Genomic DNA, 14,820 nt, shown 5'->3' with positions numbered 1-14,820 from the left:
TATGTGTAAAGAAAAAGTGTCAATAAAAATGGAACAAAGTATGTTAAAACATGTATATGCATTGCATATAGGCAGAGTCATAGCAAGCAGCCATTATTACCTGCTTATTGCTCATCTCCTTTAATAGTATCTCCACTACTTTAACAGTAAGGAAATGGAGTTTTACATAAACAATAAGTAGCATAATGATTATACAGATTTCTATCAATGCTTTTTTATGGCTGAAAACTGAAAGCCAGGAGTGTATCTCGAGTCTTATTTGTCATTAAGTTAAGGCTCTTCTAAAACAAATAACCAAATAAGTCCATATTCTGTCTGCAAAAAAACTATGGGTCAGGGTCCCTCATCTCTCAGAGAAAGCATACTTGACCACCAAAGCAAGTGGTGGATCTTGGTGGGTCTGATGACAGAGAAATACCTACAGGTGAAGCCAAGATTCATGAAAACAGGAAATCTTTGTCTATTAGGAAAGCAGGATGACATCAAACATTTTTGCTAATATTCAGTCAAATATAATGGAAGAACATTTAAATCGATCTGGACATCATAAGAAAAGGAAAATATAACGCCTTCTAAGCCTGTTATCATCCTTATCTTTGGTTCTGAAAGTGCTTAGGACTTAAAGGGGTTTGGTTTTGTTTTGTTTTCTTTCTTTATCAACTTTCTCTCTTTGGCCTTTAGGCATCCTATAGCCTGCAAAGAAAGAACTACTTCAAAGTGAAACACAAATTCTATCTTTCAAAAACATCAAAGTGCAACTATGTTCCAGGATTCAGGATCCTTTGTGTTGGGCAAGAAAGTTTTTTTTTTTTGATTTTTAATATTTTTATTACATATTTTCCTCAATTACATTCCCATTCTTTTGGCCCTGGCATTCCCCTATATTGGGGCATATAAAGTTTGCAAGTCCAATGGGCCTCTCTTTCCATTGATGGCCGACTAGGCCATCTTTCGATACATATACAGCTAGAGACAAGAGCTCCGGGGTTCTGGTTAGTACATCATGTTGTTCCAACAATAGGGTTGCAGATCCCTTTAGCTCCTTGGGTACTTTCTCTAGCTTCTCCATTGGGAGCCCTGTGATACATCCAATAGCTGACTGTGAACATCCACTCCTGTGTTTGCTAGGCCCCGGCATCGGCAAGAAAGTTTTATCATTCTCTCGCATGAGGCCAGAACCCAGTGCCCGTGGCTGAGACTATTTCCGAAAAGCTATGTGTTCTTGCCCAAATCTTAAGACCAGAGTTGGAGCTTTCTGAGAGAGGCAATGCCTCAGAACCCCATCTACAAGACCAGATCAAGATAGTTCCAATGAGAGAACCCAATGGAGTTTAAAATAATTTCCAAGCTTGTGGCCAGTCAGCACAGGAGGGAAGTATGCCCCACCTCCACCCTAAGGTTACATACGGTGCTCCCTGGTCAGAATGCAAGGAGACTGTCTCAGCCAGTAAGAACCAAATGAGGCTGATAGACTTGATGAATGGAAAGTCAGAAAAGCCTTTTACTTGAAGAAGTCCTGACACTTAGGCACATAGCTCCAGATCATTTCATTTGTGCCGAGGTACATTGACTGTATTTTGTAGACAGGATTTTCTTCATGGGATCGGTGGATTAATGGCCATAGACACCCACTTTTGACAGCTGACCTGTCAAGATCAGTGCCCAAGAAACTAATTTCTAGCACTGTTAAACAAAACAAGTACTGCGGCTAGTTGATAAGAGCCGTGATTTCATTCACTGCAGAGATCTGAGCCACCCACACCAGAAACAGGGATGGAGCAAGGGGTTATGGCCATCATTGGTTGGAAGGAGATATATGGGCTCAAAATCTGATTATGACAAACAACCGTTCCAGAGATTAGCCAATTGAACAATAAATTTCACAAGCCACTGGTCTCAGAAAAATGCATTTCCTGAGTCAATGGGGGCAGCGGGGGTGCTCTTCATGCTGCAACACCACCGGCAAGTTGTAGTATGTGAGGATTTAGAACTTTGTGGCCCCATTCTTAGTAAATGCAGAGCTATTAACCTAAACTGAACAAGACTCTTTTAGAAGGTTGGATTTTGTGATCTATCACTTCTTTACAGAGGTATTTGAATGCATTCTTCTCTGTGCATGGGGAGGGAGGATGAAAATGGAAACAATCTGGCTACATTATAGCTCGGGGACAAGTTTCCTAGCCTTGTTTATTCTAGGGACTGAGCAAGAAAGTAGTAGGGAAGAAAGAGAGAAAGGATATTGGGGGGGGGGGGCAGAGAAGGAAAGAAGAAAGGGAGGGGAAGGAAAGAGGAAAGTTGACTCACTTAACCCCAATCCCATGTTTCATAAAACCCAACACCATAATAGATCAGTGACTTGTCCGTTGCTACCACTGCACCTGATAGGAAGGTCTCAAGAGAAAACTAGAATTAGGAAGTCATTTTATAACCATGGCACTACCAGAGCTAGGGTCCCAGGTGAACTCTATCCTTATCAACCAGTGACTGGCATCAGCAGAGTACAGATGGCATCATGGAGACAGAGGCTTCAGTGATGAATGCAACAGTGTGTCAGTTTGTCATGTCACTGGAAGGGCTTTCCTGAAATAATATGCCCACTGCAATTTTCATTCTATTGCCCACTATTATTGGGAAACAAATGGGCTCAGTGTATGCTTCAAAGCATCCTAGGATTGGATGGAGAACAAGGTGAAGAAGAACCGCTTATCTTGAGTGAGCCTGAATTGGAAATTTAGCCAGCAATGATTTCAGAAAATTGATTACAAGTCCTTTATTTTTAGGAAAGGGGTTCAGGAGATTGAATCAAAGGCCTCACACATGCTAAGCAGCCACTTTACCAGTGAGCTTGTTTCTCAGCCAATTGCCAATTACAACTTATAAGCAAAGCCAAATGCAAGGAAGACGTGCTTAGAAACAGGACAACATCTGAGAAGCAGAGAGTGAGCATCTGAGAGCAGAATATTAATGTCTTTGGCCAGGATTCCTAAAGCAATGCCTAACTGGAGGATTCATATGGGGGATTCTAGCCTGTAAAAGCCACTAAGACTAGGTATGGAGGGTTTAAATTGCAGAAGCTGTCAGTTAGCACCATGTTAATAAAGCAGGTAAACTCATTATGTTACCAGACAAACTATAGGACAGTGACTCACTCTGACAGGAGAGAAATGAAAGACTCCATCTCAACCAAGGCCATTTGCACAAGGAATTGAGCACTGGGTGAAAGTTATACTATCTTAAAGCCAGCCCCAGCATAACTTGGCTCCTGTTTAGAGGGCGAGATTATCAGAATCAGAAATAAGAGCAAAGTAAGAGAACTAGAACATATAGAAGCTTCATGGCAAGCCTACAACAAAGGAGAAAAAAAAATTGTCTAGTGATGCCGAAGAGGAAGATGAGAAAAGCTGGAAATACCACCATTGCCAGGACAACAGGCTCATGATGGCAGCAATGGACACACCAGAGCTTTAGCCTCTGCTACTACAAAAGCCCAAGAAACCAAGACCTCACTGGGATGAAGGGACTGGCCCCAGGAAAGCTGCCATCACTAAAGTCTTTCTGTAAAATTTCTCCTTCTCCTAGGACTCTCTGTTTTCCTCCCTTCCTAGCTCCAATGCTTATACCCACCTGTGAATATAGTACATGTATATTATTATACACATAAATTATATATATGCATATGCATATGTAAGATATAATTATATCTAAAATATAGAATCTTATATGGGAGAACATATACTAGATATTTCTGAATTTAATTCAGGTCATTTAATATGAATTTCCAGCTCCACTTATTTTCTTAAAATTATCATGATTTCATTTTTCTTTATGGCTAAATGAAATTTGATATTTACTACATGTTTTTATTAGCTTATTTATTTATATCTAATACATGTTCTTTTAGTCACTTTTTTATTGATTTATGTCTGTGCACCACATGTATGCATGTGGATGCCAGATGTCAGCACTAGGTAAGATGTCTTCCTTAGTCATTCTCTGACTTCATTTTGAACAACATCTCTTCTTTGTTTTTCTCTAGCAATTTCAGCAAAAGCAAATACTTCAAGATACATGCAAGGAAGGTCAGACACTACCAAGTTCTCACTATGTAAAGCTGGAGAAAACAATATGACCTAGAACCCAAGAATAATGAGACGGTGTTGTTGGCAGATAGTCAATAAAAGATTCACAGTGGCTATATCTGAAGAAAACTTACACTTAATTTTCAAAGATAAAGAACTTATCTTCATACCACTTCCCACACAAACCAGGCACTGCTGGGATTTGAACCCAGGATCTCCTGTTTGCTAGACAGGCGCTGTAACTGTCTAAGCCACGGAATGGATGGAACTAGAAAATATTATCCTGAGTGAAGTAACCCAATCACAAAAGAACACATATGGTATGCACTCACTTATAAATGGATATTAGCTCAAAAGCTCCAAATACTCAAGATACAATTCACAGATAACATGAAGCTCAAGAAGAAGGAATGCCAAAGTGTGGGTGCTTCGGTCCTTCTTAGAAGGAAAACTGAATATTCACAGGATCAAATATAGAGATAAAGTGTGGAGCAGAGACTGAAAGAAAGGCCATATAGAGACTGAGATTCGTCTAGAGATTCATCCCATATACAGTAACCAAACCCAGACACTATCGTGAATGCCAAGAAGTGTATGCGGACAGGAGCCTGATATGCCTGTCCCTTTGAGAGGCCCTGCTAGATCCTTACAAATACAAAAGTGGATGCTCACAGCTAACCATTGGACTGAGAGTGGGGTCTCTAATAGAGGAGTTAGAGAAAGGACTGAAGGAGTTGAAGGGGTTTGCAACCCCAAAGGAAGAACAACAATATCAACCAACCAGACCCCCCCTCCCGCCCCAGAGCTCCCAGGGACTAAGCCATCAACCATGGAGTACAAATGGCTCCAGCTGCATGTAGCAAATAATGGCCTTCTCAGGCATCAGTGAGAGGAGAGGTCCTTGGTCCTATGAGGACGCGATAAATGCCTCAGTGTGGGGGAATCAAGGGTGGGAGTAGGTGGGTGAGTGGAGGGACACCCTCATAGAAGCAGGGGAGGGAGGGTGCGGTTGGGAGTTTCAAGGAGGGGGAAAACCAGGAAAGGGGATAACATTTGAAATGTAAAGAAAGAAAATATCCAACAAAAAATAAATAAATAAAAAAGAACTTATCTTTGCAAAGAATATATTTAAATCTGGATATATACAAGAAACGTACATGCTCTCCTTTTGAACCATGCTAAAATGCAAAAACTCACTAAGATTAAACCTAAGATGGATATTACCAAGTGCTATTGAAGATATGGAATGCAAAATATGCAGCTACAATAGAAGGTAGTATGGTACTTTATTACAATATAAACATACACTTACCATACAACCCAGCAAATCCACATCTAGGCATTCTATAAGGAAACTGTAAAATATTCTCTTAAAAATATCGGTATGAGAATTTTCATAGATGCTTTATTTATAATAGCAATAAGATAGAAGCTCAAAATTGGTCAGCTGATGAATAGATAAAAAATTATGATAATAGATAAACAAATTATGCAACCAAATACTATCTCATAACTAAAAAGCAGCAAGCTACAGACACATGCATCAATGCAGATGAAGCTCAGAAACATTACAGTATTTGAATGAGGCCAGACACAAAAGACTCCATACTTCATGGTTCTATTTATATGATAGTCTCACCAAGGCAATATTATGGGTAATGAAAATAGGTCTGTGGTTGCCTGAGGCTGGGAATAGAAGGAAAGTATTACATGCAAGAGGAAGCCTGAGTTCTTGAGGATAATACAAGTAGTCTATATTTTGAGTGTCCTGATAGTAATTATACACTAACATACATTTATCTGTATTTATAAAATGGGTACAGATAATTGCATCTAAATGCCTTGCATGATTGTGTAAACATTTTGAAAATGATAAAGCCTTGTGCTGGCAAATGGGACCAACTTATCATCTGACATATCTGTGACCATTTGGCAAGGATGATAAAGGGGAAGGATTCTCAAAGTAACAGTATCACCCACGGCAGGACCCTTGAGTGATGGTATTTAACTCCTGGGAGCTATATGGCATCAAGTAGATAGAAATTTCCTATTGTAATTGTTGACTACCACCTTGACAGGATCTAGAAAAATTCTACAAGAGAGGAGCCTGTGGGCAATTCTGTAAGGGGTTATGTGCATTTAGGTTGGCCTCTGGGTATGTCCATGAGGGATTATCCAGATCAGCTTAATTAATGTGGGAAGAGCAACTTTAACCTTGGTCAGCACCACTTCATGGGCTTGGGTCCTGAGCTGAACAAAAAGAAGTAATTGCATTGAGTAGAGGCATTTGATTCTTTGCCTTCTTGGTGTGGATGTAATGTGAGCAGCTGTCCCAAAGTTTCCTACCAAGATGATCTATCAACCTTGAAGAGTGAGACTAAATAGACTGTATCTCCATTAAGTTGCTCTTGCCAAGAGTATTGTCACAGCAACAAGACAAATGACTAACACATCCATAAGTCTAGAAAAAAAAATGAGTGAACCTGCTTAAATGTTCAAGAATAACATAAAGTCATGTATGGCGACATACACTTTTAATTCTAGCACATGGTGGGCTGAGGCAGGAAGAATGTCATGAGTTCAAGGCTATCCTGGGCTGCATAAAAAAAGACTCTGTCTCAAAAAACAAGCACACAAAAAAAGGTAAGTAAAGTTTTATCTGCAAATGATTCCAAGAGGGTGGTAATTATAAAATATTAAACATAGCATTTTTCAACTTTTTCTAATGCTCATTTCATTCTGTGAGGTGATACATACATTTGCCTAAGCACAAAGGCTGCTATAAGTGGCTGTTTCTGGCTTTGTTGGAGCAATAAGATTTCAGGGAACATTCTCTCTGGCACAATACAGTTCTGTAATATGTGAATTGTTGTACAGAGAGGAAGCATTGCTTTTATAATCATAAGAAAAACACTAAAGCAATTTTCATTTTGAAACTACACAGTGATCTAGCTTATGGCTATAAGGTTGGCTTAATTGTCTTAGGTTCATTGGTTTTGTCTCTTCAAATAAACCAAATGTTCTAGTAATGGTGCAGCAGAACAAGCCAGGCTAGAATCCCATTTCTTCCACTTGTAAGCCTGGGATCTTTGGCAAGTTACTTTGCTGGTTATACCCTTTCCTTGGGTTCAAATATCCTTATCTATAGCTCTCATTAGAGTCTGCTTCTTTCTCTCATGTCTATGCTATGCTCAAACCCATACTAATAGCTTGCTAAGTTCCATTAGTTTGTATTGACCAGAATTGACTACACTGCACACATTAGTCACAATTCAGAATTCAGACAAGTTACATTATGGGAGCCTGTTCTGTGAATCCCTATATATTAAAAAAAAAAAAAAGAGGCAGTGTCTCCCATCACACCCTCTCTAATCTTTGGGGCATCTCCTCAGCCTGGTCACTTTCATTTCTCTTTATACTTTAATTCCTATTTGTGGTTTAAACCTACTCTTAAGATCCTCTCTCACATCTTCAAGAGTAAGCATCTCCCTTTGTCAAGCCTATAATATTCTGACATAGAGCTATGGTAATGCTCACACAATGTATTAAAATTTCATGTCTATCTATTCAGAAATAGATAATCTCTCTTTTTAGAGAGAAACTATTGCTTCTTCATTTTGATTCACTTAATAAAATCTTATTAGGAAATTACTGTTTCTTGTCACCCCCTGGGCACTTCCTCATTATTGCCTGTGATATCATGTTTCCTGCAAATTCTAGCTTTTAACAAACCCATGTTATGCCCCATAACAGAAGCTCTACAAAAGGCTGGCTCCTTCAGTGCTGACTCATTTACAATAGTTCAAAGTCTCTGAGGTAAGTTTTCTTTTTGAAACGATTTTGTATTAAAAACTAATATTTTGAATGATGGAAAAGCTTTGGTAAAGCAGATTAAATAAATGACAACTAAGGCAGATGTAACTCAGTAGAAGAGCACAGACCTGGTATTCACAAGGTGCTGGGTTTGATCCTCAGTACCACAATTAGTTAATAATTCATTAATCCATCAACAAAAGAGGTCATTAAAAAGGCACTTTGTCATTACTCTAGACCTTTGTCAGTGTATATGTTTTGGGAACTGGCAGAGTCTTACTTTGAGTCTATCTCATGTCAACTGACCAGGTCATACACGGGCAGAGTAAAGCTTGAAAACATAGCAATTGGTTTATAGTACATCATATCTTATCCAGAACTTTGACCTACCAGTACTCTTATCTATTAATCTTCATCAAGTTCTAGAGTTTTCTTTCCTTTACTTTGTAAGATGGAAATTATTTTATTGTTATCATCTTAAAATTCACATCCCTTGTAAAATATGGATAATCCTTTTCAAGGACTCCAAGACTCAAGTCCAGGTCTATTCTTCAGATTCAACCAACACTACATTTTCCACTTGTCCCTCTAACACCCACCTCAGTTAGTATCATTGGCTGCCTGTCATGTTCTCTCTCAAGCCAAGGTCATTTTTATTAAAGAACTCTGGATACAGCCTTTCTTCTCTTCCCTGATAAAGCTTATCTCTCTGATTCACATCCCATCCTTGGCACTCTCATCTGGCTGGTCTTACCTGATGAGTTATACTTTGAATAAAACCTTTCTAGGTCATTTATTCTAAGTGTTTGCAATATTTCCAAGCACAGTGTCTGACTATTTCCTTCACACTCTGAAACACTGTATTGTGAAAAAACAACTTGCAGGCTACATAGGATACTTTTTGTTGACATTTTTTGTTTTTGTTTCTTTTCACTCTTACAAACTAAATATCTGACATGATTTCTGACTCATATCACATGCTTTAAAATAATCTTTTAATGAGTAAATAAATTGAAGATCTACTAGGGACCACCAAGCTTTTTCACAAATGACCAGACAATAAATTTCCAAGGATTCTATAGACAATTGATCTTTATGGTAAAATATTCAGTGGGTTTAGGTGGTTCTGACAATCTTTACTCATAAAGTTGTAGGCTGAACTAAGGAAAGTAGATATTACTTACTAGTTCTTGACTATATCAGTCCTTTTATTTCTATTGTTTCTTTTGTCCTGAATAGTACCCCCTTTGCCTGAATGTACTTCCACCCACCGAACTATCTTTCTTCGAAGGTTTAATTTATTGGTTCTTAGATTGTTTTCCCTGTTTGAGAAAACATTATTGCCTCACCCTCTAAGCAGATATGGCTCATCTCCCTGCATCTAAGGCATTGTGCTAACTCTAGTTCATGGCATCTCTTAATTCAGATTTCAATGTCAGTACCTATTGCAGATTGTATCTCTTAAAGTTTATTCTGATACCTGCCACTCCATATACTTTTCTGTTATATTACTACTATGCTACTGGAACTCCCACATGCTCTTATATAAAGTAAATCTCTATAGTCTATCAAAAGTAGAATATAGCAGGTGGTCACTATGATTTCAGGGCCAGTCTAGAATATATAGCAAGTTTCAAAACAGCCAGGGCTATATGGCCAGAGACACTACCTCAAAAACAAAACAAACAAAAACCAAGGACAAAATATCCAAATACTTTTCCCTTTCGATATGGTCTGGTTTTATGTGAAGTTCCTTGATCCACTTAGATTTGACCTTAGTACAAGGAGATAGGAATGGATCGATTCGCATTCTTCTACATGATAACAACCACTTGTGCCAGCACCATTTGTTGAAAATGCTGTCTTTCTTCTACTGGATGGTTTTAGCTCCCTTGTCGAAGATCAAATGACCATAGGTGTGTGGGTTCATTTCTGGGTCTTCAATTCTATTCCATTGGTCTACTTGTCTGTCACTATACCAGTACCAAGCAGTTTTTATCACAATTGCTCTGTAGTACAGCTTTAGCTCAGGCATGGTGATTCCACCAGAGGTTCTTTTATCCTTGAGAAGAGTTTTTGCTATCCTAGGTTTTTTGTTATTCCAGATGAAGTTGCAGATTGCTCTTTCTAATTCGTTGAAGAATTGAGTTGGATTTTTGATGGGGATTGCATTGAATCTGTAGATTGCTTTTGGCAAGATAGCCATTTTTACAATGTTGATCCTGCCAATCCATGAGCATGGGAGATCTTTCCATCTTCTGAGATCTTCTTTAATTTATTTCTTCAGAGACTTGAAGTTCTTATCATAGAGATCTTTCACTTCTTTAGTTAGAGTCACGCCAAGATATTTTATATTATTTGTGACTATTGAGAAGGGTGTTGTTTCCCTAATTTCTTTCTCAGCCTGTTTATTCTTTGTGTAGAGAAAGGCCATTGACTTGTTTGAGTTAATTTTATATCCAGCTACTTCACCGATATGGTCTGAATCTCACACTTCATGTCTTTGAAGTGGCTAGAAAATGTCAGGCACCCTCTCCCTTGTTCTCTTGAGATACTCAGTCTACAACAATGATGTTCACCCTTGACATTATTGGTATTTCAGGATAGACAATTCTTTGTCTTTTTTTATAGAGGACATGTTATTCAGTGGCTTATAAAATGTTTTTCAGCATCTTTAACCTTTATAAACTAGATGTCAATAGCATCCCACAGGGTGATAATAAAAATATCTCAGACATTATCAAAGTTCTCTTAGAAGACAGAATTAGCCCAATTAATGGCCAACTGAGAACCACTTAGATACTCTATATTTGATATAAGTGGTACAACACTGAGACCACCATGCTAGGGTATAAGCAAAGGCTATTCCACCCATCAACCCCAAATGAGATCATCCTTCCAGCCACCTCTGCCACAGCACTCTGATATATAGTACAATCATCTTGAATCCTTAAGGCCAGTGCATCAACGAGAAGAGTACCATTGAAAGAACTCAATTGCCACCAAAAGATTTGCAAAGCTGAGTCTTAACCAAACCTCTGATATAACAGAATCCACAAGCTCTAAAAGCAATTTTAATTATAATACTCAATTTTGTAATATACTTATAATTATAGAATTTGATATCTATATCAAAGTAATATGGTATAACTATTAGAAAAATTATATATATATATATATATATATATAATTGGCCTTGAGACTAAGTTGAAGAACTAAATGCTAAGGAAAACTTCTTGTATATACAAAACTCAAAGATTTTGTTTATAAAAACCTAAAGGAAAACATTGAGAGATGAAATAAAAGTTGTCCTTGTTACACAGTGATAGAAATGTTAAGAACAATGCCCCTGTATAAATATGAAAAGTAGAAGATTTGTTAAATAACTTAACAGATTTGAGAACTATAGGCAGGACTTTACATCCCTGTGGTCCATAGCTATGTATTATAACCATGCACAAATATATAGATAATTCATGTTTGAACTAGAGAAGAAATTATACTTTAAAGAAGAACTTAGGAATGATATATAGAACCCAAGATAGGTTGTATTAAAAAATAAATTATTTTCTATCCTGTCTCTTCAAATGGAATGAGAAGAAGAAAAGGAGGAGGAGGAGCAGGAGGAGGAGGAGGAGAAATATTCTCAATTCAAAATGAAATCCTGAAGAATTCTCAGAAAAAAATCCAGTGTGGTCCTAGGAAAGTAAGAGATAACTACAAAAAAAAAAAAACCAAAAACATTTCTTAAGACATCATAAATATTTAAGATGGTGTCTCACAGACATTTCAGAGAAATAAGGGGAGGTGCTTATCACAAAATGTCTCTTAAACAACAGAAGTTCTAAAACTTCACAGCATACTTTAGGAAATTCAAGGAAAAGAAGATCCGGACTCAAAGAAATATATTCGTGGACCACCACTTAATGTAGCCAGCAATCAACAAACTTAACAATAAGCCCACAGAGGTCTTAAAGGACTTAGATCAACAGCCCTGAATTTATTAAATTGAACTGAGAGAATACAAAATAACATTGTTTTTAAATCTCCTAACTTTTGTAGGCAGAAAAAAACTGAGAAGACTGTTAGAACCCAGAATTTATAGTTCTAATGGGAAGGTAGCTAACATGTAAAAGCAATGTGAAATATACTAAAAGCTGGTGTCAAGAGACTGGTGTCCTCAAGGAAGCAAGAGGTTCTTATCACAGAGTTAACGAGCTTTGTCCAGGGGATATTAGAAACATAATGAACCAGAGGTCATAGTGTGTCTAATTCCTCCCTTATGAATGGAAATATGTATTGCAACTAACTTCTCTCTCCTATCTTGTAATATTGAGAAGAAAGAATTCATATGACTTAACTCTTCAGACTGAGGTCTTGAGATTGAAGGGAACTGAAACCAACAATCTTCATCTGTACTTCAATCTGGATGTTGAGCCAACGTCAGAGGAAATGAAGCTTTGACATTACTGAACTAGTTTTATTCATAATTTGTAAATTTTGAAAGAAGCAAAGTCATATGACTTCTAAATATCTACTTGGTCTTCCTATGACCCATATTCTAGGAGATGCCAGCCACCATGTGAAAGAGTCAATGGTTCTAAGGTCTCAGTGTAGAAAAGGCTGAATGTAGGTGCCCTTGTATATAGTTCCTAATGAGCTCAACCTCCATCAAGGTACCAGTCATACAGTACCTCTTGAACCCTCCTGAGTATAACTAAGTGTCACAAGGTGCAAAATCTCAACCAGCCAAGCATTTAGAATCTGTGAGATGAAAAAATATATAATTATTATAATAGGACATAATATAATTTAATCATTGCTCTTTTAAGTCATCAGATGCTTGTGTTATTTGTTATGCATCAATAGTAACGGTCTCTGATGTATTTGACCTTGTGCTCATCTTATAAACATTGGCGAGTTTATCTTTTCTGTATACACTTGGCCTCTAAAATAATGTCTCTTGAACAATGATGGATATGTTTATACTATACAGATCTTGTCACATACAAGAACTCTGAGTGTTCCATATGTATTATGAATTAAATAAAAATGAAATTACTATCCTTGATTTTTTTCTGGTAAGAAACCAAGGAAGGTCTGGAGATATAAATCAAGGGTAGAGTGTTTGCCTTTTATAGACCATGTTCTCAATTCTATCCTCAGCACTGAAGTAGGAAAGGGGCCTGGAATGAAGGAAGAGGTGAGAGAGGAAGGAAGGGAGCAATAAAAATGAAGATAGGAATTGGAAATTAAAGATGGAAAAACTGAGGTCAACTGTCTGTCTATATCTCTATTAAATAACACAAAGTAGATATGAACTTAGAACTCTTGAATCTGACTACACTGGAAATCCCTCACAAAATACTGCTGCACACTGTAGAATCTACATCAGCATATGATTACTTAGTGGAGGAAGAAAGGAAAAGTAGAGCTGTAGGCAAGCAGGAAAAAGGAAAGAACATTCCCAAGGCTTTTTATTTCCATGGTGAAGAATCTCACCTGAACTCTAGGGTAGTTGACAGGACACAGAACTAAGTATAAACTGAGCTCAGCATTTTGCCAACTCCCATTTTCTTCCCATTTGACATTCTTAGAGCTGCATTATTGTGCTGGTTCAACTTGGAAATTTCATAGGACTCAACCCCTACCCCCTTGTCCCTTCTTCTTAATCTGACATTTCAGAGGTCCTTGATCTTCTTAGAAAACACAAGACTCTTACCCCCAGAACAGGGAATAAAATAATCATCCATACTCAGATAAGAAACATTAGAGCAATAATAAATGAGAGAAAATGTATTCTGAGAATGATTAGTATATGAAACAAGTAATTGGTGAAATTTGGAAATAGGAATCAAGAGATAAGGATTTTAAAAGTATTTGATGTTAGGGGAATATTAGAAGCCTTAAGCCCAAATAAGCTAATGAACTGAGGCTGAGTAGGAGGTGAAAAATGGCTTTATCCATTTCTAATTTTCTAGCTCACAATCATAAATAGAAAATAGCATTTTATTTCAGTTCCACTGAATCTTCTTTAGATATACAGAAAACTTGGATCAGAGCTAAATGAATCCTATTTCTTACTACAACAATGCAAGCAGAAAAGCATCAGTACATTCCTCAGTGTCATGTAATAAAGACCTGACTTCTGTGAGCTGAAAGGCAATAGCTGAGAAATAAGTCACAATAGTGAGGTGCAATTGTCTCCATGGGTGTCTACCCCAATATTCGCAGCTGTGACTTCCAAAACACTAAGTTTACAACCAACCTCAAGACATTTTCAACCAAACTACAAGGAATGGAATAAGATGGTATGAAACAATGTTCACAGAACTCCTTACATTCTAAGAGGCTGCACACAGCAATTTACTGTTACAGCGAAGAAACTTAAAACAAATGCAGTTGCCTGAGAAATAACAGGTGGCCTTATTCAACGAATGGGACCACCTAATGTCCCATATCATCAACTGAAAGGAGGAAAGTATGACTTCTTAATATTTGGCATCTTCACCATAAAACTATACATGAAAAAAAAAAGGCTGAGAGCTATAAGATGCACTATAAAGAGGATTAACAATATAGTTAATACAACTATAAAGTTGTATCAACAACAAATATTTTACAATTCACTATAACTCTGAGGAGATGTAAATTGATATTTTAAACTTGCAAAGTACACATATGGAATACAGTGTGATTTTTTGATATATGGAAAATGCATAATTAAATCAATTTAATATATTATATATTCTTCATGTACTTGTCAATTGGTAGTATTTCATATTTACTCTCTTAACAATTTTATATTCTTTTATTATTTAAAATTTTCATACAAGGTCATATTTTTTTCCTCCCCCAACATCTCTCAGATTCTCCCCACCTCCCTGCTTCCTGCCCATCCAACTTCATGGTTTTTTTTACCTCTTGC

General features: G+C 37.3%; 1 protein-coding gene across 1 annotated transcript in view; it reads right to left on the bottom strand.

The window, feature by feature from the left end:
• Grid1 (glutamate ionotropic receptor delta type subunit 1) overlaps positions 1–14,820 on the bottom strand; it is a 770,962-nt gene that overhangs the window by 127,449 nt on the left and 628,693 nt on the right. The window lies entirely within an intron of this gene.

This window comes from Mus caroli, unplaced genomic scaffold (assembly GCF_978045245.1).
Source record: "Mus caroli unplaced genomic scaffold, Mus_caroli_1 scaffold_12, whole genome shotgun sequence".
NCBI lineage: Eukaryota > Metazoa > Chordata > Mammalia > Rodentia > Muridae > Mus > Mus caroli.
The sequence above is the reverse complement of the archived record's forward strand: the minus strand, read 5'-3'. Positions and strand labels throughout refer to the sequence as shown.